Source organism: Pelodiscus sinensis, chromosome 29 (assembly GCF_052426305.1).
Source record: "Pelodiscus sinensis isolate ZL-2025 chromosome 29, ASM5242630v1, whole genome shotgun sequence".
Classification (NCBI taxonomy): Eukaryota; Metazoa; Chordata; order Testudines; family Trionychidae; genus Pelodiscus; species Pelodiscus sinensis.
Window position 1 is genome coordinate 17,357,813 of NC_143080.1, and position 22,911 is coordinate 17,380,723.

Below are 22,911 nucleotides of genomic sequence, written 5' to 3' on the forward strand. Positions count from 1 at the left end.
GAGACAGTGTAGTTTCTTTTGGTAGTCCAAGGTGGGATCAGAGGGGAGAGGTTTGTAAAATGTGGTGTTCGAGAGTTGTCTGGTTGCCTCCTGGTTATAGTCGGCCTTATTCATAATGACCACAGCACCTCCTTTGTCAGCTGGTTTGATTACAATGTCCAGGTTGTTTTTGAGACTCTGGATGGCATGGTGTTCAGCGCGGCTAAGATTGTGTGTCGCTTGTTGTCGTTTGCGAATAATGTCAGTCTGTGCGTTGTTGCGGAAGCTGTGTATATAGAAATCCAGATTGTAATTCCGACCGTCAGGGGGAGTCCACATAGAATTATTTTTCCTTTGGTGTTGGTAGGGGGGATCTGGTAGGTCAGATTGATGTTCAGTGGTGGTTTGGAAATATTCTCGGAGACGGAGGCGGCGAAAAAAAGCCTCAAGGTCACCACAAAATTGTATCCAGTTTGTGGGGGACTTGGGGCAGAAAGAGAGACCCCGGGACAAGACAGACTCTTCTGCTGGATTGAGTTTGTAGCTGGAGAGGTTAACAATTATCCGGTGGTTTGAGGCAGTTGCTGTAGTAGCCAGTGGTATGGAGCAGGTTAGAAAATTTATTGTCTTTTCTTTGTTGTAGGGAATAGAAGTGTGTATAGTAGATTTCTTGTCTGGTGGAACAAAAGTCTTGCAAGGTGTCAGTCGGTGTGGATGTTTGTCTTGAGATGAGACGATCTAAGTTAGAAATGTCAAACTGACATTGTCAAATTGTCAAACTGACAATGTCAAAACCCAAACTGAGGCTGTGGCTCAAGGACCGGAGACCAGAGAACCCCCAGGAGGCCGGGAGACTGGCGGACGAGTTCACGGAGAGCCGGTCCGGGTGTGAACGGGAGTCCCGGAGAGAGAGGGAACCGCGCAGAGACCGGATCTCGGCTGAGCGACGGAGGGAGTCAACTACAGGGCGAGACCAAGGAACAGGTCGTCTGCGCCCCAGAGAACCAGCCAGGGCCTGGACAGAGACAGCCCAAAGCCTAACTTGCCATCGCTGTGGGCAAAAAGGCCACAAGAGGGCTCAGTGCACCAGGTCCCAGGACCGGGGACTTTCCAGGGTTAACTGGATGGGGCGGGAGGAAGGGCAGGCTGCCCCAGAGGCAGGGGCTGGCAGGCAAACCTCAGCTCAGAGAGAGGGGAAGGATGCTCAGTGCACCTCCCCTGGGAGGTCTGACCCTCGGGAGGCGGATTTCTCCGTGTACCGGGTGGGGGCAGGACGGCCCCTGCGGAGCGAGTGCCTCATACCCCTGGAGGTGGATGGTAGGAAGGTGACGGGCTTCTGGGACACGGGGGCGGAGGTGACTCTGGCCCGATCCGACATAGTGGCCCCGGAGCGGATACTACCCCACGCGCAGCTGACCCTGAAGGGCATAGACGGGTCCCCGTTTAAGGTGCCTGTAGCCAGGGTGCATCTGAAATGGGGGGCCAAGGAGGGCCTCAAGGAAGTGGGGGTGCACCCGCACTTGCCCACCGAGGTGCTGATGGGGAATGACCTAAAGTAGTGGCCCCATGAATCCCAGCGGGCTCTAGTCACTACCCGGAGCCAGAGCCAGCGGGGGGCTGACAACGTGGGTCCAGGGAAGGACTCCTGGCAGCGTCCTCAGGGTCCCATCCCAGTGGACACGGGGTCCAGCCAGGCTGGGACTCCGGACCTAGGCAGAGGTGGGGGACAGGTCCCGATCCCTGCCTCAGCAGCTGAATTCCAGGCTGAGGTGCAGGCAGACCCCTCCTTGCAGAGGCTGAGGGACCAGGCTGGCCTCCGTGCAGCTCAGCCCCGGGGGAGAGGTGGCCAGGAGAGATTCCTGCGGGAGCGTGGGCTCCTGTTCCGTGAGTGGCTCCCCCCCAGGAAGGCGAGGGCATGGGGGGTCCAGTGGCAGCTGGTCGTCCCCCGAAAGTATCGCCTCAAGCTGCTGTATTTGGCCCACGATGTCCCCGTTGGGGGCCACCGGGGGATCCGGAGCACCCGGCTGAAGCTGCTCCAGCACTTCTATTGGCCGGGAATCTTTACAGCCGTGCAGCGGTACTGCCGGTCCTGTGACTCCTGCCAGAGGGGCGGGAAGGCCCAAGACAGGAGGAAAGCGGCTTGGGGGTCTCTACCCCAGATAGAGGACCCTCTGGGCTTGCTGAGAGAGTTATGGGAGGGGAAGACCTCCCTGGATGGAGCATCGGGGATGGAAGCTGCCCTGGCTGTCCAGAGAAGGCTCGCTGGGCTCATGGCCCCGGCCCGAGAGACCCTGGCCAGAGATCAAGGCCAGCGGAAGGGTGGGTGTGACCCCCGAGGACAGGCCTGCGCCAGTCGCCCTGGAGCGGGGCGGCGAGTGGACAGAGGGAAGCCAGCTCATGTGGGGCCTTGCCACGGCCGGCCTGAGTCAAGGGGAGCACCCATGTCCCTGGGGCGGGTTCCCACGCAGAGGACCCGAACTTCCCTAGGTCACGAGCGGAGTGACCCTGCTCAGTTTGCTCTCGGAGGGGGGAGAACTGTGACGTAGGGGGGGTACTTGCTGGGCTGTGGTGACCCCTGCTGTCTGGAGCAAGACCCAGCAGGGAAAACCTCGCTAGGCAGAGGTAAGGCCAAACTTGTTGAACCAGTGGCCAGACACCCCCCATGGAGAGGAACAAAGGAAGGTGGAATGCTGCCCTGACTGCGGGGGCAGGGCTGCAAGGGAATTTAGTTAGTTACTGTGGGAGAGCATGGAGGAGAGCCTAGGAGAAGGGGCTGGAGTTTAGGGGCCCAGTCTCCCCCATCTCAAGGGGGCCTGAGGCATCCTAGCCCAGCTCTGGGACCAGACTACATCTGTGCTGTGCTGTATCCTGGAGAGGCAATAAACTTCCTCTATTCCACCGGCTGGAGAAGTCTGTTTGTGCCCTTTCGGGGTGCAGGAGACGGGGAACCCCCAACGCGCCGTCACACCCACTGAGGCCCTATCAAAGCTGGGAAGGGTCGGTTGCACCCCTTTGCCATATAGGTGTCTACAAAGGAGGAGTAATATCCCCCGAAGGGCACACGGTGATTCTCCTTACGGGGAGTGGTGTTATTTGCATGGCATTGAAAGATTGTACTGTTCTCACTAGGGTGGCTGTAGGGGGAGCATGAGAGTGATTTCATTCTCCAATCTTAGACAACTGCTCCTCCCCAGATTCAGCCCCGTCCCATTCCACACCCAACACCAGTGACCTTTTCCCTCCTCCACACTTATCCATTTAGATACATTGATTCCCACTACTTCCCAAGTGTCGTTACTGTTCCATGTCTTGTTAAACGGATGAGGTCCTCCGGTGAGGCCTGGGGAATTAAGTGGGATTGCCAAGACAGGAACCAGCTTGTGAGTGGGCTGGGATGTGGCTGCAGACCCAGCAATTAGAGATATTAAGGGTCTGAGCGATCCATACTTGCTGGTGGATAAAAGAATTGTCATTGTCATAGTGGATTCCCCAGACCTTAAGACACCAGTGGCCAAGGAACAGGCCCCACCAGAGGCACATGTTGGAGGCAAGACCCTTTTGGTTCTGGCAACCTCAGCTGAGGGAACCGCAGTCACGGTTTTATGTCCACCAGGCAGCAGGCGCTAGGCTCACTACTGCTTCTTCTTGGGCCTTCCTTTTGGTCCTCGTCTGCTTCAGGCAACCCTTACGCGAACGTAGGTTGTAAGGTATCGCAGGCTGTTCCTCTACGTCTTCTTCTGGAGTCAAAATTGACTCTGCGTGGTCCTGAGGCGATGATTGGTCCGCAGGGGGTGGAGCCTTCTTACTCTGCGAAGCCTGTATCCATGCTGCGATGCCGGATAGCTTAACAGCCGTCTGGGTAGAGAGCAGCACCTGATGCGGGCCCTTCCACCGGGGTTCCAAGGCGTGTTTGATGGTGGTGTCGTACGTAGACCCAATCATCTGTCTCGAGAGCGTGGCAGGCATCAGAGGCGGGTTCCGTCGGAGGCATCAGAGGTGGGAACCTGTGAATGGAAGTGACTTACAGCTTCCATTAGTCCCTTGCAGTACTGAAGGAGTATACTGTGAGTCAAGTTCAAGTCTGAGACTGGAGTAATGGTAGCCATTGTTCTCAATTTCAAAAGGACTTAATTTATGTCTTTGGGATGGGGTGGATTGAATTTCCATAAAGGCCAATGGTAAGGCTGCTGGCCAGCTTAACCCTGTAGAGTCACAACATTTTTTGCAAGCTTATTTTTTTTATCACACCATTTCATTTTTCAACTGCACCTGCGCTCTGTGGGTGGTAGGGACAGTGCAGCAGGTGTGTGACATGTCACACACGAGCCAGGTGCTGAACAAGTTGTCCAGTAAAATGTGTACCCCGGTCACTGGACAGAGTGGCAGGAATTCCTTTGGCAGGCATAATATGATTTAACAAACATTTGGCAACAGACAGTGAATCAGCTTTGCGACAAGGAAAGGCTTCAATCCATCCTGAAAATAAGCATACCATAACCAAAATAAATTCATATCGTTGACACTTAGGCATTTGTACAAAATCAAGCTGCCAATGCAAGAACGGTGCTTGGGGCAGGCCCCAGAACCCGTGAGCTACCTTTACAGGTTTGCCAACATTGTAGCTTTGGCAAGTGGCATAGGCGGTAAAGTGGCGGGCTGCAAAACAGCTGAAATGTGGGGCTCACCATCCTGCCTTAGTTACAGCAGAGACCATCCCCTCCTTTCCGACATGCGAAACATCGTGAAGGGGGGTAGAGTAAAAGGGGGCCACAAAGGTACCAGTAGGCGAGCACCGACGGGAATCGGGGTATAGAGAGCAACCCTGGGTGACCCAGGAGTCTTTTTCTGCTTCTGGGACAGAGTCTTGGAGCAGGATGAGGTCAGAAAGGTGGTACAGAAACAGAAAGGGAACCGAGAAACGCACCTGGGGAAGGTTCTAGGGCAGTATTACTCCTAGCAACATCAGTATCTGCTGTGGAGTGGCCAGGGCACTTAACAATAGCTAATGCAGATGGGAGTAAAACTGCATACAGGAGAGCAGCAATGTAGGGGCCATTCTTGATAGGGGCACCAGCAGAGGTAAGGAAACCCCGAGCTTGCCAGAGGGTGCCAAAGTCACGTACAACCTGTAGAAGCTATGTTTAGCTAGAAGCCATTTTGTGTATTAGAAACCATTTTAGCTTTTTTTTTTAAGCACGTAAACCAGAGTGAACTTTTTTTACCCCGTGAGAAGAGGCCTACAGGATGGGGCCTATTGGTATGTGTTAATTGGGCTGGTTGGGACAGGAGATGTACTCCCTCGTACCTGTCCGCCATCTTGTTGATAAGGCTTTGTTTTTCCAAATTTAATTAAGAATTTCTGTAATTGGATGCCCTGACGTCAGACTGTTTGGCTAAGGGTATAGAAATACTAGGATTAATTGTATTAGCAGCTTTACTGGGCCCGGCTTTGCTGGGACCACGTTTGGCTCACTTTGCTTTACTAATCAATAAAGCAATCAGTTGTTAGCCGCCTAAACAGAGAGGAGCGTGTTTTTGCTTCGACAGGAATCTCGGTGGAACCTCCAAATTAACGCGCCACTTGCCTGTATGGATGGACCGGCACTCCACTTCCAAACCTCTCAGAGCGCTCAATAAAAGGTAAAGGGAATACCTGTTACGAAATCTCCTGGTGAGGGCTTGGGATTTGGAGTGACGGCCGGCCATCGGGGTAAGGGGAGCTACGAAATTCAAATTTTGTGAAGCGGCTAACATTTTTGTCTGTCAGTGTCTGTCTTTGTCTATTAGGCCTGTCTTATGCGTCACAGTTCCAAAAGGGCACACCGGTGTCTCTAGTAAGGCAGCCATGCGCTGGATCCTCTGTGTTCGGACGCTAAAAGCTGGTGTGGTGCCAGTACTCTCTCTCGGCACACGGAAGCTTTGCTGTCTCTCTCTGTTATTTGTGGGCGTAGTACTGACCTCTGAGGCTAACCCCAGGCCATAGTACCCCATTCCGCCAGGCTGTCTCCAGGCGCCAGGACGTGGTGTTCTGCCGGGCTGGGGCAGGTGCCGGAAACCCCTGCGAGCCAGGTGCACTTTAAGTCCAGTGCCTCGCAACCAAAAGGGGGAGGGGGACCAGTGCGAGCAGGTAAATTCTTAATTCGGTGACTCGCAGAGCGAGCAGGCAGATTCTGATTCAGTGACTCGCAGAGCAAGCAGGCGAATTCTAATTCTGTGACTCGCAGAGAGAGCAGGCGGATTCTGATTCGGTAACTTTCAAAAGAAGGTGTAAGCAGGCGGACTTTTAGTTCGGTGCCTTACAAAATTAAGCGCGCGCAGAAAATGGGGGTAGGTCAGTCTACAGGAATTCCAGTGCCTTGATAATAAAAGCCTTCTGGTATAGGATCCTAATAAAGCCTGATATTATGTGCCGGATGTCTTAGGGCAGCGCCACTTAATAGAAACACCCATAAGAATTGAACAATACAAAAAAATGCATCTAAATGTGGAAACTGTAGGAAAAATGTAAAAAAAGGAAACAAAAATTGTAAAAAATAAAGAAAAAGTGTGTAAAAAATAAGTATAAATGTAATAAGTGAAAAATAAATGCCTCTGCATAGGTCTAAGACTTAAGCTAATCCCAGCTGCACCAGGGCTCTCCCACAAGGGAGCTCTGAACGCAAGGGGGGGAGGTCAGCAGAACCTCAAGACTCAACGGATATGTGAGAACATAAGAACGGCCGTACTGGGTCAGACCAAAGGTCCATCTAGCCCAGTATCCTGTCTACCGACAGGACACCATTTTACCCCCTGGCTAATAGCCTTTTATGGACCTAACCTCCATGAAATTATCTAGCTTCTCTTTAAACTCTATTATTGTCCTAGCCTTCACAGCCTCCTCTGGCAAGGAGTTCCACAGGTTGACTACACGCTGTGTGAAGAAGAACTTTCTTTTATTACTTTTAAACCTGCTACCCATTAATTTCATTTGGTGTCCTCTAGTTCTTCTATTTAGGGACCTAATAAATAATTTTTCTTTATCAGCCCTCTCCACACCACTCATGATTTTATAGACCTCTATCATATCCCCCCTCAGTCTCCTCTTTTCTAAACTGAAAAGTCCCAGTCGCTTTAACCTCTCCTCATATGGGACCCGTTCCAAACCCCTAATCATTTTAGTTGCCCTTTTCTGAACCCTTTCCAAGGCCAAAATATCTTTTTTGAGATGAGGAGACCACATCTGTACACATTATTCAAGATGTGGGCGTACCATAGTTTTATACAGGGGCAGTAAGATATTCTGGGTCTTATTTTCTATCCCTTTCTTAATAATTCCCGGCATCCTATTTGCCTTTTTGACCGCCGCTGCACACTGCGTGGAAGATTGCAGAGAACTGTCCATGATAACTCCAAGATCCCTTTCCTGATTTGTCGTAGCCAAATTAGCCCCCATCATACTGTACGTATAGTTGGGGTTATTTTTCCCGATGTGCATTACTTTACATTTATCCACATTAAATTTCATTTGCCAACTCCCCTTATTTCATAAGCTGCTAAGGTCTAACACTCTAGACCCGGCAGACTCTCTCTTTGGAGTGTGTAAAGTTAGTTTAAGTGGGGATTAGTCTAAACACCCCCCACTCTGCCAAAAGGCTCCCCTGTGTACTACATGTACGTGCATAATGGTCCAAGGACCTGTAAGCATTTAACAAATTGAAAAAGAGGAAAAATTCAAGCCCTGAGGAATAAAAGTAAAGCTCAGAAAAGCAAAAAATCCTCCCTGCAGTAAAATAGGTAACTTAAAAGTTGCTGCAGCACCTCTGTGACAAAATAATGCACAAAAAGTAAAAAAAAAAAAAATCTCAGTTGGCACACCCATATCAACCAAGCTTGGGGGGAAAATGTGGTACAACATCACCCCTCTTGCAGCCTCTTTATAACGCATACACAGGTAAAAAAAAATCATAAAAAAATAACTAAAAGAAATTAGCTCTTCCCTTTAAAAACACGGGCTCCTGTAACAAACTTGCCCAATCCAAAGCAAAACACAAAGTTTAAAATAAGTTTAACAGTTTAAAAAAAGTGTTTCTCCAAATCCTAAGGGGGAGGGAAAAAAAAACCTGCTTTAAAAAATAACTCCTTGTTTCTTGCAGCCTCTTTTAATCATCTTAGCAATAAAACAGTCAAGTTAAACATTTGGCTACAAACACTTTGTTAAATCTATTGAAAAAAATAAAAAATTCTACTAAACCTTAATTGGTTAACCGCATAAAAAAATAAAATCTATACATTGTAAATTTGTAAAACCTGCACCCTAAGGGTTAAATGTGTCTTCCAAGAAACCTAATTATTGTTTAAAAAATCCAAGCCCAAAAACTTCACAGTGTTTCTGTTCAAGGCTAAGCTAATAGCACTTTTGGCTTGCTTTCAAATCCAAGGTCGTGTGTGTCTGCAAACTGCCTGTCTGTTCTGGAAGGGGGGGAGCACTTTCCCCTATAAGTAAGTCTGTAACATTGCATGTAATTCTTTTCAGAAAAAAAAAACTTTTTTTGCTTGCTGGAATAGTAACTAGCAACCACCTTGTTCTAAAAAAGTTTCTGTGGCAGTAAAAAAATAAAAAGCCTGGTCTGCAGTACAAGAGGGAAACTAAGGCATGCCACCTTTAACTTAATAATTAAACAATAAAGTAAGTTACTCAAACGCTCTAAAGCTAGTGTTCAAAATAAAAGCATACCATTGGGTAACAGCAGGCTGATCAAAAAGTAGCAAAAAGCTGTAAAAAAAAAAGTGTTCTAAAATATAATGCACCACCCCAACATGGGTAAAAAATGTTTTCTTTGTCTTTCAAATCATCAAGAAGCGCTAATATCATCTAAAAATTAACTAAAAAAAAACCACGGTTCTGTGTCATAACATAATAAGTTTGTGTTCTGTGTTCTGTCCAAATTTGTCTTGTGTGTGTCTTAATTGTAATATATGTATTTCTAACATTGTTGTGTGTACAATATTGTTGTTTTAATAAAAAAATAATTTAAGTCCCTTAAATAATCTTAACTTCGTGCTTTACACAGATGGCTTTTTTGCTTTTATAATTTTAGTAAAGTTTTAGTAGCAGGCTATGCAGTTTGTATTGTCTAAAATGTAGTAAAATCTGCTCCTCTACCTGCTGTTTTTCCCTTCTCTCCTACCATCGCCAGCTCCTTTGCCGTCTCTGTCAGAACTGGCCCTCCTGCAACACCAAGCCCCAGAATCGGAAAAGCAAAAGTAAAAACCGGCAGGGTGCACATTGCACCCAAACCACTTGTGGTGCAGCTCTAATGGCCACATTGTTGGCCCAGTGGTCTTGCTAACTCACCTTGCCCCCGTGCTCCATAAACTTTCGCACGTTGGCAAAGGGGGTAGCAATCCTTAAAACAAAATTGGTTTGCTCCCAAATTCTCCCAAGCAGCCAAAGATTACTGTCTGGCTTGCCCTGTCTGCCAAGCCCACAACGTGGGTAAACCTGTAAAAACAGTTCCGGCAACCAGACCTCCGCCTTTGGGACCATTTCTGAATTTACAAATGGACTTTATTCAATTGCTTAAATGTCAATCTTTTTAATAATGTGCTGGTTATTGTTTGCTTGGTTTTGAGAGGAGTAGAAGCTTATTCCTGCAGGAAAGCTGATGCCATCACAGTGGCAAAGAAACTTCTAAATCATTACATCCCATCATGGGAAATACACCTTGTGATCTCCAGTGATAAAGGTACCCACTTTACTGGGCAAATTGTTCAAAAAAACTGGGAAAGTACTACTCTACCAGACAAGCACTGCACTGTGCACGACACCTGGAGAGCGCAGAAGCAGTAAAAAGATGAAACAGGATTTTAAAGAACGAACTTGCTAAAATATGTAAGAACTCTGGCTTAATATAGACAGTAGCACTCCAGATTGCCCCAATGAGCATGAGAGCCACTCCTAATCAGAAAACTGGACTCAGGCCACATAAAATTGCACGTGGCCGACCTATAAGACTGTTAAGCAGCCCAGAAATTAACCTGGCTGATGCCACACTTGTTAAAGGCAAGAATTGTCAGGAACTTATGAGGTGTGTACAGTCTTATCATTCACAGGTTAAGAACGCCTTCCAGGAGGCCCCGACTGAGCCGTGCCATAAACTACAACCAGGAGACTGGGTTTGCGTGAAAGTTCACAAGCGAAAGACTGCCCTGGAACCCAGGTGAAAGGGGCCCTACCAAGTTCTTCTGACCACTCATACTGCTGTAAAGTGCAAGGAATTGCCCGCCTGGATTCACACCTCCCACTGCAAACCAGTTCCAGCCCCTACAAAGGTTGGCCCCAACAAGGAGCACCGCAGACCTGGTACCAGAGACCCAGGTCCAGAAGCAGATGGGAATCACCACAGACCTGGTACCAAAAACCCAGGTCCAAAAGGAGACAAGGATCAGCGCAGCCTTGGTACCGGCAATCCAGGCCCAAAAGCAAACGAGCCTTAAAAATCCAAGGCTAAGGTACCAGCTGCGGCCCAGAAGAACCTGCCAGCGATAGGTGAAGCAAACTACGAAGTCCTAAAAAACAGCCAGCATAAGGCTGAACAAACAATTCATGTTAAGCTTATGCTTAATCTTGGTTTTAATACCTAGCAGTAATAACCTGTATAGTTTAAATGTGTTTATGCTTTTAATAAACCAAGTTTCCCAAGAATTTAATTCCACAGGTTGCTGGATATGTGCTCACAGTCCTGTACATTCAGAAGGAGGCATCCCAATAATTCCAGTCCCACTAAACAACACTCAAATAAATGGCACACTGTTTAGTAAACTAAGCCAAATAATACTTGGCAGGATAAAGGCTTTACTAACCCAGGGTATATCCGCCTAGCCTTGACCCCAATTGTTAAGTACTGCTGGACATGTAATGGTTCAGAAGCCAGGGTAAAAAAAAGCCAAAACCAAATGGCCCTAAACTATGTCCTAGCTAGTAAGGGCGGGGTTTGTGCCTTAGTAAGAAAAAAATGCTGTGGGTATATTTCTGACACCAGTAAACAAGTAAGAAAAACGGTCTCAAAAATTTAAAAAAAACTGTGAAACTGTGAAACGCCTAAGGGGGAAGACTGAACCCTCTGGGATTGGTTGGGAGGCTGGTTTGAACATGTGGGAACTTGGATTTTGCAAGGTATAGTTTTAGTATTAGCTATATTCTTTTGTGCCTATTTTTGTTTCTTGCTAATCAATTGCTTTATTTCTTGTATTCTAAAAAACACAAAACAGACCCTTACCAAAGGGAATGTGAAACACGTGATGTTAAAATAGAATAAGCAGAGAAAGGAACAAGAAATTTACATAAATACTTTAATGGAAAATGAAGGTATAAAATGGTTTCAAGGTTAGCCTTTAAAAGGCTAAAAGGGGGGAGTTGTAGAAGCTATTTTATGTTTAGCTAGAAGCCATCTTGTATATCAGAAACCATTTCAGCTTTTCTCTCAAGCACGTAAACCAGAGTGAACTTTCTGTCACCCCGTGAGAAGAGGCCTACAGAATGGGCTATTGGTAAGTGTTATTTGGGCTGGTTGGGACAGGAGATGTACTCCCTCGTACCTGTCCGCCATCTTGTTGATAAGGCTTTGTTTTTCCAAATTTAATTAAGAATTTCTGTAATTGGATGCCCTGACGTCAGACTGTTTGGCTAAGGGTATAAAAATACTAGGATTAATTGTATTAGCAGCTTTACTGGGCCCGGCTTTGCTGGGACCACGTTTGGCTCACTTTGCTTTACTAATCAATAAAGCAATCAGTTGTTAGCCGCCTAAACAGAGAGGAGTGTGTTTTTGCTTCGACAAACCCCAAAGGCATAACGAGAATCAGTATAAATGGTGGCGGAGTGCCCGTCAGCCAGAAAGCAAGCGCGGGTTAGGGCAACTAGTTCAGCGACTTGCGCTGTCACAGAAGGTAATGGCACAGCTTCTAGGGTTTCAGAGAGTGATACCGCAGCATATCCTGCAAGGAGACGACCTTGTCTATCCCGAAAGCAGGAACACAAGGTCGGAGTTAGAGAGAGGGACTTCGGAAAGGTCAGGGCGCGGACGGTGACAGCAGAGACAGCTGCAAGGCAGTCGTGGGGTACACCGTCATCAGACAGAGGAAGGAGAGTGGCAGGGTTCAACTGAGAACAGCGCTTTATGGTGATATGCGAAGCCGAAAGCAGGAAAAGTTCGTACCTAGTGAGGCGGGCGGAGGAAAGGTGAGCTGTATTACGTTGTAGCAGGAGAGTTTCTATAGAGCGGGGGACCATGAGAGAAAGAGGAGAGCAGAGGACAAGGGACTCAGCCATTTCGACTAGGCGTGCCGCAGCAGCCACAGCACGCAGGCAGGGGGGTAAACCCTGGGCAACAGGGTCCAAGGTGGCAGAGAAATAGGCCACTGGATGATTTTTGTCACCATGCTCCTGAGTAAGAGCCCCAAGTGCACAACCAGATTGCTCATGGCAGAAAAGAGTAAAAGGCTTACAGTAGTTAGGTAACCCTAAGGTGGGGGGGCAGTGAGAAGCACTAAAGAGTCAGTTTCTGAGGCCGATAATGAAGGGGAACAGAGGAGTAGATCATTTACATATTGGACCAATGTGGACCCAGAGGGGAAGACCAGGTCAGTGAGGTATCTGGCTAATGCTTGGGAAAAGAAAGACGGGCTTTCTGTATACCCCTAGGGAAGCATGGTCCATGTGTACTGCTGCCCCTTGTAAGAAAAGGCAAAAAGATACTGGGACTTAGGGTGAACCGGGACAGAAAAGAAAGCAGAACACAGATCAACAACAGTAAAAGGAGTTGCATCTGGTTGGATAGGAGCCAGAATAGTTGCTGGGTTAGGGACTACAGGAAAGGTGGGTACAACAATGCAGTTAATGGCTTGAAGATCCTGAACAAACAGCCATGATTTCTCATCAGGCTTTCAAACTGGGAGGATAGGGGCGTTACGGCACTGGAACACGGGACAATAATGTCTTGTTCCCGCAGGGTGAATATGACCGGAGCTGAAACCTCTAAATCCCAAAAACCCAGTCCCACGACCCCTTCTCTGACCTCATCCCCGTTCTTGGTACCCTCCCCGTTCCCGGTACTGTCTGCCCTGCCCTGAATAATGCTGTATTTGCAGAGCCATTAACTTTTGTGAGGACTGCTCCTCTTTCCCTTTTAGAGTGCGGTGGCAATGCTCTGCCACTGCTTGCAATTTGTCCATGGTCTTGGCCTCCCATCCAACACTTATTGGCTTTAACATACTGCCAATAGCAGGTAGGAGGCCATTAACAAACGCATGCGCCAGGGCGCCCTGTCCATTTTCACCCGGTCGCTGTATACCAGAATGTTGCAGAAAAAAAGCCCATCGGTCAGTCGGGTGTGATAGTTCCCCGGGTTTTCTCTCTGTTGCTGTTTACAGCAATGTATGGCCGCCCAGTTGGTTTTTGGAGTCCATACTTGGGGAATGGCCTCACGCAGGCACTTAGCTTGATTCTTACATTTGTTCCAGTAGGCAGCGTCAGGACCAGTGTCTTGTAAATTAGAAGGATGCTCAGTGGTGGGCCAATTTGCTATCAGGAGCCTTTTGTTTTTCTTGCTCGCTAGGGTTTATAAGTAGCTTACACAGTTGCAGGAGGTCTGCTTCAGAGGATTCATAGGCATTGCGCACTAGCAAAAATTCCTCTGCAAATTTGGTAGGGTTTTCCTGGGGCTTTGGAAAACCTTTTACAATTGCGTGGAGCTCCCTGTGGGTCCACGGTTTATAGCTCCAAGTGGGACCGGTCTGAGTCTTCTCGGAGAACGGGGTAAAGGGAAGCGCTTGGTCTGGTGGTGGGAGAGGAGGTTTCCAATAAAGCTTTTCACTTATAATTAGAATTTTTAAGGGAGGCGAGCTTCGATTCAGTCCATCTAAGATTTGCCTCAAAGCAATCTACCTCTCCTCTAGCCAATTCAGCTTTGGGAAGGCCAAGTTTGGCTTTTAAGACAGTGGCCACTGAGTTTTGGGATCCCCCAGAGTCAATCTAGATCATTTTTCTAGAAATGTACAGGGGTCTGGACCCTTTCTAAAATATATAAACTGAGCCGGGGTCGCTTTAGGGAACTATCCCTGCTTAGACGTCTGCTTACCCATACAGGAGGACTTCATACACCAATCACACAAGGAGGAAATTCGGGTTCGTCAGAGCGGTGCCCAGTGCAACACACAGAAGAAGCCCACAGGCTACTGCCTCAATCGCCCTTGCGTTCACTCCAAGGATTTTATCCAAGGTGCGGTGCGGCTGCGATTGTGCAGATTCCAGTCACACAGACCGCGGGGACAGGAGCCCCTTGGTCAGCCAGTCCCCGGACAGGGATGGCTCCCAGACTCACTCACACCACAGGGAAGACGGATAGACACAGAGACAAGACAGTCCTCAGTCCGGACAAAACATAGAAATAATTACCTGATCAGAGTCCTGATGTTAGATCCCGGGATCCCTACCAGAACAGAGCGGGAACCAACAGGTTCGATGGAGTAGACTTCGCTGTGGTTGTGCACCTTTCCATTCTGGCAGAGAACCGCTCCGGCCAAATGCCCAGGTGCCGGCTACCACGGTCATCCTGCAAGACAGTCAGGGATCACACAGTTCCAGCGAAGACAGTTGCCATCTCGGTGGAACCTGCAAATTGTCAAAGTCAGAAAGAACTCACAGATTTGTCTGTTTATTAGCAAAGCTGCTCTGCTAAATGCACTCAGAAAATGTGAGTGCCATTCAAGTTTCAAACCCCTTGATTTATACAGTCAAAAGAAAGTCAAAAGTATCGCTGTCCTGGTCAGGTGGTCGGTAATATATCCCTACTGCTAATTTCTTATTATTGGAGCATGGAATTACTATCCATAGCGATTCTACTGAACATATTTTTATTTCATTTGATTCTACATTATCTTTCACATACAGTGCCAGTCCGCCACCCACCCGGCCCGCTCTATCCTTTCTATATATTTTATATCCCGGTATGATTGTGTCCCACAGATTTTCCTCATTCCAGCAGGTTTCAGTGATGCCTATTATGTCAATCTCCTCATTTAATACGTAGTACTCTAGTTCACCCATCTTATTAGTCAGACTCCTAGCATTTGTGTACAAGCACTTTCAAAATTTGCCACTGCTTCTTTGTCTGCCCTTCCCTGATGCATTGGATTCCTTTGGATGCGGTTGTTTGTCTGCTCTGGCCCATGGTTTACCCTCTCCCCTCCTCTCTTTCTGCCTACAGCTTAGAGAATCTATATCTATGGATTCCCCTCTAAGAGAAGTCTCCCTCCGATTGACGTGCATCTCCGCACCAATCGGCTTTCCCCCATCTCTTAGTTTAAAAACTGCTCTACGGCCTTTTTAATGTTTAGTGCCAGCAGTCTGGTTCCACCCTGGTTTAGGTGGAGCCCATCCTTCCTCTATAGGCTCTCCCTCTCCCAAAAGTGTCCCCAGTCCCTAATAAATCTAAACCCTTCTTCCCTACACCATCGTCTCATCCACGCATTGAGACTCTGAAGCTCTGCCTGCCTACCTGGCCCTGCGCATGGAACTGGAAGCATTTCCTAGCAGCCTAAATTTGGCCTCCAGGACATCTCTGCTACCCTTCCCTATGTCATTGGTAGGGGACCATGACCACGACCACCGGCTCCTCCCCAGCAGTACACATAAGTCTGTCTAGATGCCTCGAGAGATCCGCAACCTTCGCACCTGGCAGGCAAGTGACCATACGGTTCTCCCGGTCATCACAAACCCAACTATCTATGTTTCTAACGATCGAATCACCCACTACTAACACCTGCCTCTTCCTAACTGGCATTCCCTCCCCCTCAGAGGTATCCTCAGTGCGAGAGGATACCGCAACATCCTCTGGGAGGAGGGTCCCAACTACGGAATGGTTTCCCTCTGCTCCCATTGAATGCTCTTTTCCCTTGAGACTTTCATCCTCCTTCATCTCCTTGGCGGAGATGGAGTTCACCTTTCCAGGAGCGGGAAGGCCTTGTTTGGACACAGACTGGCTAACCTTGTGAGGAGGGCTTTAAACTAGGTTCGACGGGGGCAGGTGAGCAAAGCCCACAGGTAAGTGCTGCATGTGCGGGACTGGGAGATGGGTTGGAAATGGGGGGGACTACGGCCTATAATGGCAAGGAGAAAGGAGGGTCAGGGCACAACAGGGAGGCAAGATCAAATCAGTATCTCAGATGCCTATATACAAATGCGAGAAGTATGGGTAATAAGCAGGAAGAACTGGAATTGTTAACCAATAAATACAACTATGATATCATTGGTATTACAGAAACCTGGTGGGATGGGACACATGATTGGAATGTTGGTATGGAAGGGTACGGCTTGCTCAGGAAGGACAGACAGGGAAAAAAGGGAGGAGGGGTTGCCTTGTATATTAAAAATTTACACACTTGGACTGAAGTGGAGATGAACGTAGGAGATAGCTGTGTAGAGAGTCTCTGGGTTAAGCTAAAAGGAGTAAAAAACGAGGGTGATATCATGCTAGGAGTCTACTACAGGCCACCTAGCCAGGTGGAAGAGGTGGATGAGGCCTTTTTTAAACAATTAACAAAACTATCCAAAGCCCAAGATTTGGTGGTGATGGGGGACTTCAACTATCCAGACATATGTTGGGAAACTAACACAGCGAGGCACAGGCTATCCAATAAGTTTCTGGACTGCATTGGAGACAACTTTCTGTTTCAGAAGGTTGAAAAAGCTACCAGAGGAGAAGCTGTTCTGGATTTGGTTTTAACAAATAGGGAGGAACTAGTTGAGAACTTGAAAGTGGAAGACAGCATAGGGGACAGTGATCACGAAATAATAGAGTTCATGATCTTAAGGAAAGGTAGAAGGGAGACCAGCACAATTGAGGTAATGGATTTCAGGAAGGCAGATTTTGATAAGCTCAGAGAACTTGTAGGTAAGGTCCCATGGGAAGCAAGACTGAAGGGAAAAACAACTGAGGAGAGTTGGAAGTATTTCAAAGGGACGTTGTTAAGGGCCCAAAAGCAAACAATTCCGCTGTGTAGGAAAGATAGAAAATATGGCAAAAGACCAGCTTGGCTTAACAAGGAGATATTGCATGATCTCAAAATAAAAAAGGAGTCATATAAAAAATTCAAACTAGGACAACTAACAAAGGATGAATATAAGCAAGCAACACGGGAATGCAGGGGCAAGATTAGAAAGGCAAAGGCACAAAATGAGATCAAACTAGCTACAGGCATAAAGGGAAACAAGAAGACCTTTTATAAATACATTAAAAGCAAGAGGAAGACCAAGGACAGGGTAGGCCCACTGCTTAGTGAGGAGGGAGAAGCAGTAACAGGGAACTTGGAAATGGCGGAGATGCTCAATGACTTCTTTGTTTCGGTCTTCACCGAGAAGTCTGGAGGTGTGCCTAACGTAGTGAATACAAGCAGAGAGAGGGTAAGTTTAGAAGATAGGATACACAAAGAACAAGTTAAAAATCACTTAGGAAAGTTAGATGTCAGCAAGTCACCAGGTCCTGATGAAATGCATCCCAGGATACTCAAGGAGCTGATAGAGGAGGTATCTGAGCCTTTAGCTATGATCTTTGAAAAATCATGGCAGACAGGGGAGATTCCAGAAGACTGGAAAAGGGCAAATATTGTACCCATCTATAAAAAGGGGAATAAGAACAACCCAGGAAACTACAGACCGGTCAGTTTAACGTCTGTCCCAGGGAAGATAATGGAGCAGGTAATTAAGGAAATCATATGCAAACACTTGGAAGGTAATAAAGTGATAGGGAATAGCCAGCATGGGTTTGTGAAGAACAAGTCATGCCAAACTAATCTGATAGCTTTCTTTGATAAGATAACGAGCCTTGTGGATAAGGGAGAAGCGGTGGATGTCATATACCTAGACTTTAGTAAGGCATTTGATACGGTCTCGCATGATATTCTTATTGATAAACTAGGCAAATATAACTTAGACAGGGCCACGATAAGGTGGGTGCATAATTGGCTGGATAACCGTAGTCAGAGAGTTGTTGTTAATGGTTCTAAATCCTGCTGGAAAGGGATAGCAAGTGGAGTTCCTCAAGGGTCTGTTTTGGGACCCGTACTGTTCAATATCTTCATCAATGATGTAGATATTGGGATAGAGAGTACGCTTATTAAGTTTGCAGATGATACCAAACTGGGTGGGGTTGCAACTTCTTTGGAGGATAGGGACATAATTCAAAATGACCTGAGCAAGTTAGAGAAATGGTCAGAGGTAAACAGGATGAGGTTTAATAAAGAGAAATGCAAAGTGCTCCACTTAGGAAGGAACAATCAGTTCCATACATACAAGATGGGAAGCGACTGTCTAGGAAGGAGCATGGCGGAAAGGGATCTAGGGGTCATAGTGGACCACAAGTTGAATATGAGTCAACAGTGTGATGCTGTTGCAAAAAAAGCAAATATGATTCTAGGTTGTATCAACAGGTGTGTTGTAAGCAAAACTCGTGAAGTCATTCTGCCGCTCTACTCTGCACTAGTTAGGCCTCAGCTGGAGTACTGTGTCCAGTTCTGGGCGCCACATTTCAAGAAAGATGTGGAGAAATTGGAAAGGGTACAGAGAAGAGCGACAAGAATGATTAAAGGTTTAGAGAACATGACCTATGAAGTCAGGCTTCATGAACTGGGCTTGTTTAGTTTGGAAAAAAGAAGATTAAGGGGGGACATGATAGCGGTTTTCAAATATCTAAAAGGGTGTCACAAGGAGGAAGGAGAAAATTTGTTCCTCTTGGTTTCTGAGGACAGGACAAGGAGTAATGGGCTTACAGTGCAGCAGGGGAAGTTTAGATTGGACATTAGGAAAAAATTCCTAACTGTTAGGGTGGTCAAATATTGGAATAAATTGCCAAAGGAGGTGGTGGAATCTCCCTCTCTGGAGATATTTAAGAACAGGTTAGATAGACATCTGTCAGGGATGGTGTAGACGGAGCGTGGTCCTGCCTTGAGGGCGGGGGGCTGGACTCGATGACCTCTCGAGGTCCCTTCCAGTCCTATTATTCTATGATTCTATGATTCTAAGAGCACTGGGGCTCTCAGACTGGAGGTGGGACAGTACTACAGTGTCCCGGAAAGTCTCATCAACATAGCTCTCTACCTCCCTTAGCTCCTCCAGTTCAGCCACCCTGGCCTCCAAAGCCCGAACTCGGTCTCTGAGGGTCAGGAGCTCCTTGCAACGGGTGCACACATGCCACCCGCCCACAGGGCAGGTAATCATACATGTTACACTCGACACAATAAACAGGATAGCCCCCACTCTGCTGCTGGGCTTCTGTCTCCATTTTTCTAATGAATAAGTTTAAGTATAAACTGGGATTCTTTTTACACCTCTGGAATATAGATTATTCTAAGAGTTATGTTTTAAAGAAGGTCAGAAGTCACTAGTGCCCTCTAAACTCCCTCTCCAAACTCTCCTGTTAGCTGTTCCTGGTCGCCGAGTATAGCTCTGGTAGTCCCTCCCCCTGACTGAGGCTCAGCCAATTAACAGAGTCGTCTAGATTTCAAACCTTTTAGCCTTCAAACAACAAAGCAAACAAACCAACCAACCAACCAGACAAACACAAGCTCAGCACACTTCAAATAACTCCCCCCCCCCACACACAAACACACACTCCAGACAGCCACTTACCACAAGGGTCCCGTTGTTCCTCCTCTTTTACCTGGAGAACTCCCTCTCCAAACTCTCCTGTTAGCTGTTCCTGCTCGCGCTCTCCCTGGTCGCCGAGTCACAGAGGCTGGTAGGTCGCAGACCTGGCGAGATAGGGGTGTGCGGGTTGGGAAGGAAGCCAACAGGGAGCTGAGAGGCCCCATGTACGGGGGATGGGAAGGAATAGGGCGCAGGTCGGGATCAGCTGGGGGGGTGTTGCAGGGAGCAAAATGGGGGAATGGAGAAAGAGGCTAGGGGGGACATGTTGGTTTGGGCATTGTGGAGAGGAAGGATAAAAATATGGTTCATGCAAGGGAGGGCCCGCATGGGGGATAAGATTGGCTTGGGGGTGTTGTAATGCACTGGGAAAGTGAGGGAAGGGAGGTGCCGGATTGGCTGCAGCGCAGATAATGGGGGGGGGGGGGCGGATTGGGCTGAGGTAGAAGGAGTGGGGGTGCTGTTGGACTGGGGGTGTGATGGATTGGGTGGAGTGAAAGGGGGTGTGGGTTGGGCTGAGGGTGTTGAATGCACTGGGGGCAGATAGGGCTAGGGATGCAGGTTGGACTGGGAAGCGGGGGAACGGGGGTGTACGTTGGACTAGGGGTGCTGAATGGACTGGAGAGTGAGAAGAATGGGGGTGCAGGTTGGGTTGAGGTGTTGAGTGCACAGAGGGTGGGGGAGGGGCTTGCAGGTTGGGTGGGGGGTGTTGAAAGCACTGGGGGGGTAACAGGGGCAGGTTGGGCAGGGGGGTGTTGAATGGAGCGTGGGATTCAGGTCGGGTGGAAGGTGGGGGAGGTGGGTGAAGCTCGGGGGGGCTGTGCAGAGCAGGGGGGGCTGAGGACAGCGGGGGCGGGGGCAGACAGGGGCGGGGCCTGAGTAGCGCAGCGGGGGCGGCCTATGATGCAGTTGGGGCCGGGGAGAGGCTGGAACGCGATGGGCGTGGCTATGATTGGGGCGGGGCGGACGGAGACACGAACCGGGAGGCCGCACTGTAGCAACTACAACTCCCAGGATGCATCGCTCACGCTGGCCTGTGATGTCACTTCCGCTGCGCCCGCCCACACGCTGTGTTGTCACTTCCGCTGCGCCCGCCCACACGCTGTGATGTCACTTCCGCTGCGCCCGCCCAGGGAGCTGCGGATTGCGGCACTGAACGTTTCCCACAAGCCACCGCGGCTACTTTCCCTGCTCCCCCCGGACTCTCCCGCCTCAGAAAGCCCCCCCCCCAACCGCCCATTCGGCTTGTCCTGTGGCATCAGGACTTGCAAACCCCCCCCCCACTCTACCCCCCAACCAAAACCCCCTGTAGTCTGCCCCCCAAATCTGCATTCCGCCCCCCAGCCCCCTCTGCAGTCATCACTTCCGGTCCATGGGACGGGGCGCGGGCGTCCACCCCGCGAGGGATGCGAGACGCACAGCGCCTGCCTCGTGCCAGAACGCGCCACGGGAGTTCCAATCCCCCCGCCTACATCAGTGCATCATGGGAGACCGAGTGGGGTTCCCATGTGTGAACTGTCAAAACAAGAGACCCCCTGAGAGGGCGCGTGTCCGTCTCAGTGTCTGCCAGCTCCCGCTGCAGTCACGGGTGGGGCCCTGAGCCCGAGTCCCTGTCCCGCCTGCCTCTTCCCTCTGGCCCTCTCAGACTGTCTGGGCCATTGCAGGCTCCGGCTGGGGAGGGCAGGGGTGTTGCTCTCCAGGAGTGGGACCCCTGTATCCGCCTGGCACTGCTGCCATGGCTCCGTCTGACTGTCACGCCCCCTCTCTGCACACTCCTCAGGCACAGGCAGCAGCGTGGGCAGGCAGGCAGGCAGCTCTGCCAAGCCAGCACCAGCTCCTGCCTCCCCCTCTTGCCGCTAGAAGAGGCAGCAAGGGGATTGACAGGTGGGTCCATGAAGCCACCACACACAGTGCTCATGCATATCAGTTCCCGCCTGCCTCCTCCCACCATACTGCTTCCTCTGTATCAGAGGCAGCAGCACAGAGGTGGGGGAACAGGCCGATCCAATGCTTGTGGGGCGCTGATCAACTGTACAACCGCGCCCTCTTGTGACAAGCTGACTTCAAAGCTGGCTTCCCACAGGTATCAGCTCACGCCTCCTCCCTCCTTGCTGCCTCTGACAGAGACAGCGGGTGAGAGGGGAGAATGCGTGTAATCCACAGGATTGACCAATAAGTTGAGGCTTATTGGTTAATCGTGTAGTCCTCTGTACATTGACATTCCTAGAGAAAGCCACTAAATCTGGTGTGGTGAGCTTAGCCCCTAACCAGCCAGCAGCGAGCAATACCTCTGAGCTGATAAGTGCTGGGAACAGAACAGCTAAAAAGTCAGTGATAACATCTAACTCTAAAATGGTGAGCAATAAATTAAAACAGAAGCTCTTAAATATGAATAAACTGCAACACCCGTGCAAAAGAATATGAACAGAAGACTAGGCATTTAGATTTCTTTCAAAATTAAAAGGTTTGTGTATTACTAGGGTAAAACATACATAAAAATGCGATGTTAAACTCATGTAAGCGATTGCTGGAACATGGATTACAGCAGGGGTTCTCAAAATTCGTGATACCACTACCCCCTAAAATGCTAAACGAATTTGTGTGGCCACCCACCCTCACTGCCCTGGGTCGCTTCCTCCCCCCCTTCTCACCAGACTCCTTGCCCTCCTGGGGTTCCTTCATGGCATGTGCAGTCCTTAACGCCCTCCCCCCTGCAGGCTCCTTTCCCCCATCTCTTTCTCCTCTGTGCCTCTTTTCTGCTCCGCATCCCACTCTCCAGCTGCCTTGCTCCTGGAGTCCCATGGCCCCGGCCACGCTGTGCGGCTTGCTGGCAGCGGCCTTCCGCCGCCCTGCCGCTCTTCACAGCCCGGGGAAGAGGGGTCGCAAGTGAAAAAGCCAATCCAGCTGCAACCCCCCCCCCCCCCAAGTTGCTCACAACCCCCCAAATAGGATAGTCAGGGCTCCCTGAAACAACCAGTTTCCTATGCCAGAGAAATTGGACAAGTTACTTAGCCATTTCCACAGGGAACTTGGCTCTTCGTGGGGATGGTACGCAATCTGTTCCAAGTGGCTAGCGCGATCTATTACATCATTGGTGTTGTCAGGTATATATACACAATGTTCTTTGCCAATGAGAGCTCAGGTCCCTCCTTTTGCTGCCAGAACTATATCCAATGCCTGACGGTTTTGGAGGGCCAGCTGTCAGATCGCTCCTGTTTCTTTGGCCAGGGCCCTTAAACTTTCTCTAGTTTCAT

General features: G+C 49.0%; 1 long non-coding RNA gene across 5 annotated transcripts; it reads right to left on the reverse strand.

Annotated features, from left to right (window-relative positions):
* Positions 1 to 2,922: 2,922 nt before the first annotated feature.
* On the reverse strand, positions 2,923 to 20,775 carry LOC142824248 (uncharacterized). 5 transcript variants are annotated; one of them, XR_016348037.1, is made up of 4 exons: positions 20,638 to 20,775; positions 19,674 to 19,764; positions 14,414 to 14,629; positions 2,923 to 4,181 (listed from the first exon to the last, which is right to left on the reverse strand). It is a non-coding gene; the product is annotated as an uncharacterized LOC142824248 (long non-coding RNA). The 5 variants fall into 5 exon arrangements; XR_016348035.1 differs by having other exon boundaries at positions 19,643 to 19,764; XR_016348036.1 differs by having other exon boundaries at positions 19,674 to 20,660.
* Between the last annotated feature and the right edge of the window lie 2,136 nt (positions 20,776 to 22,911).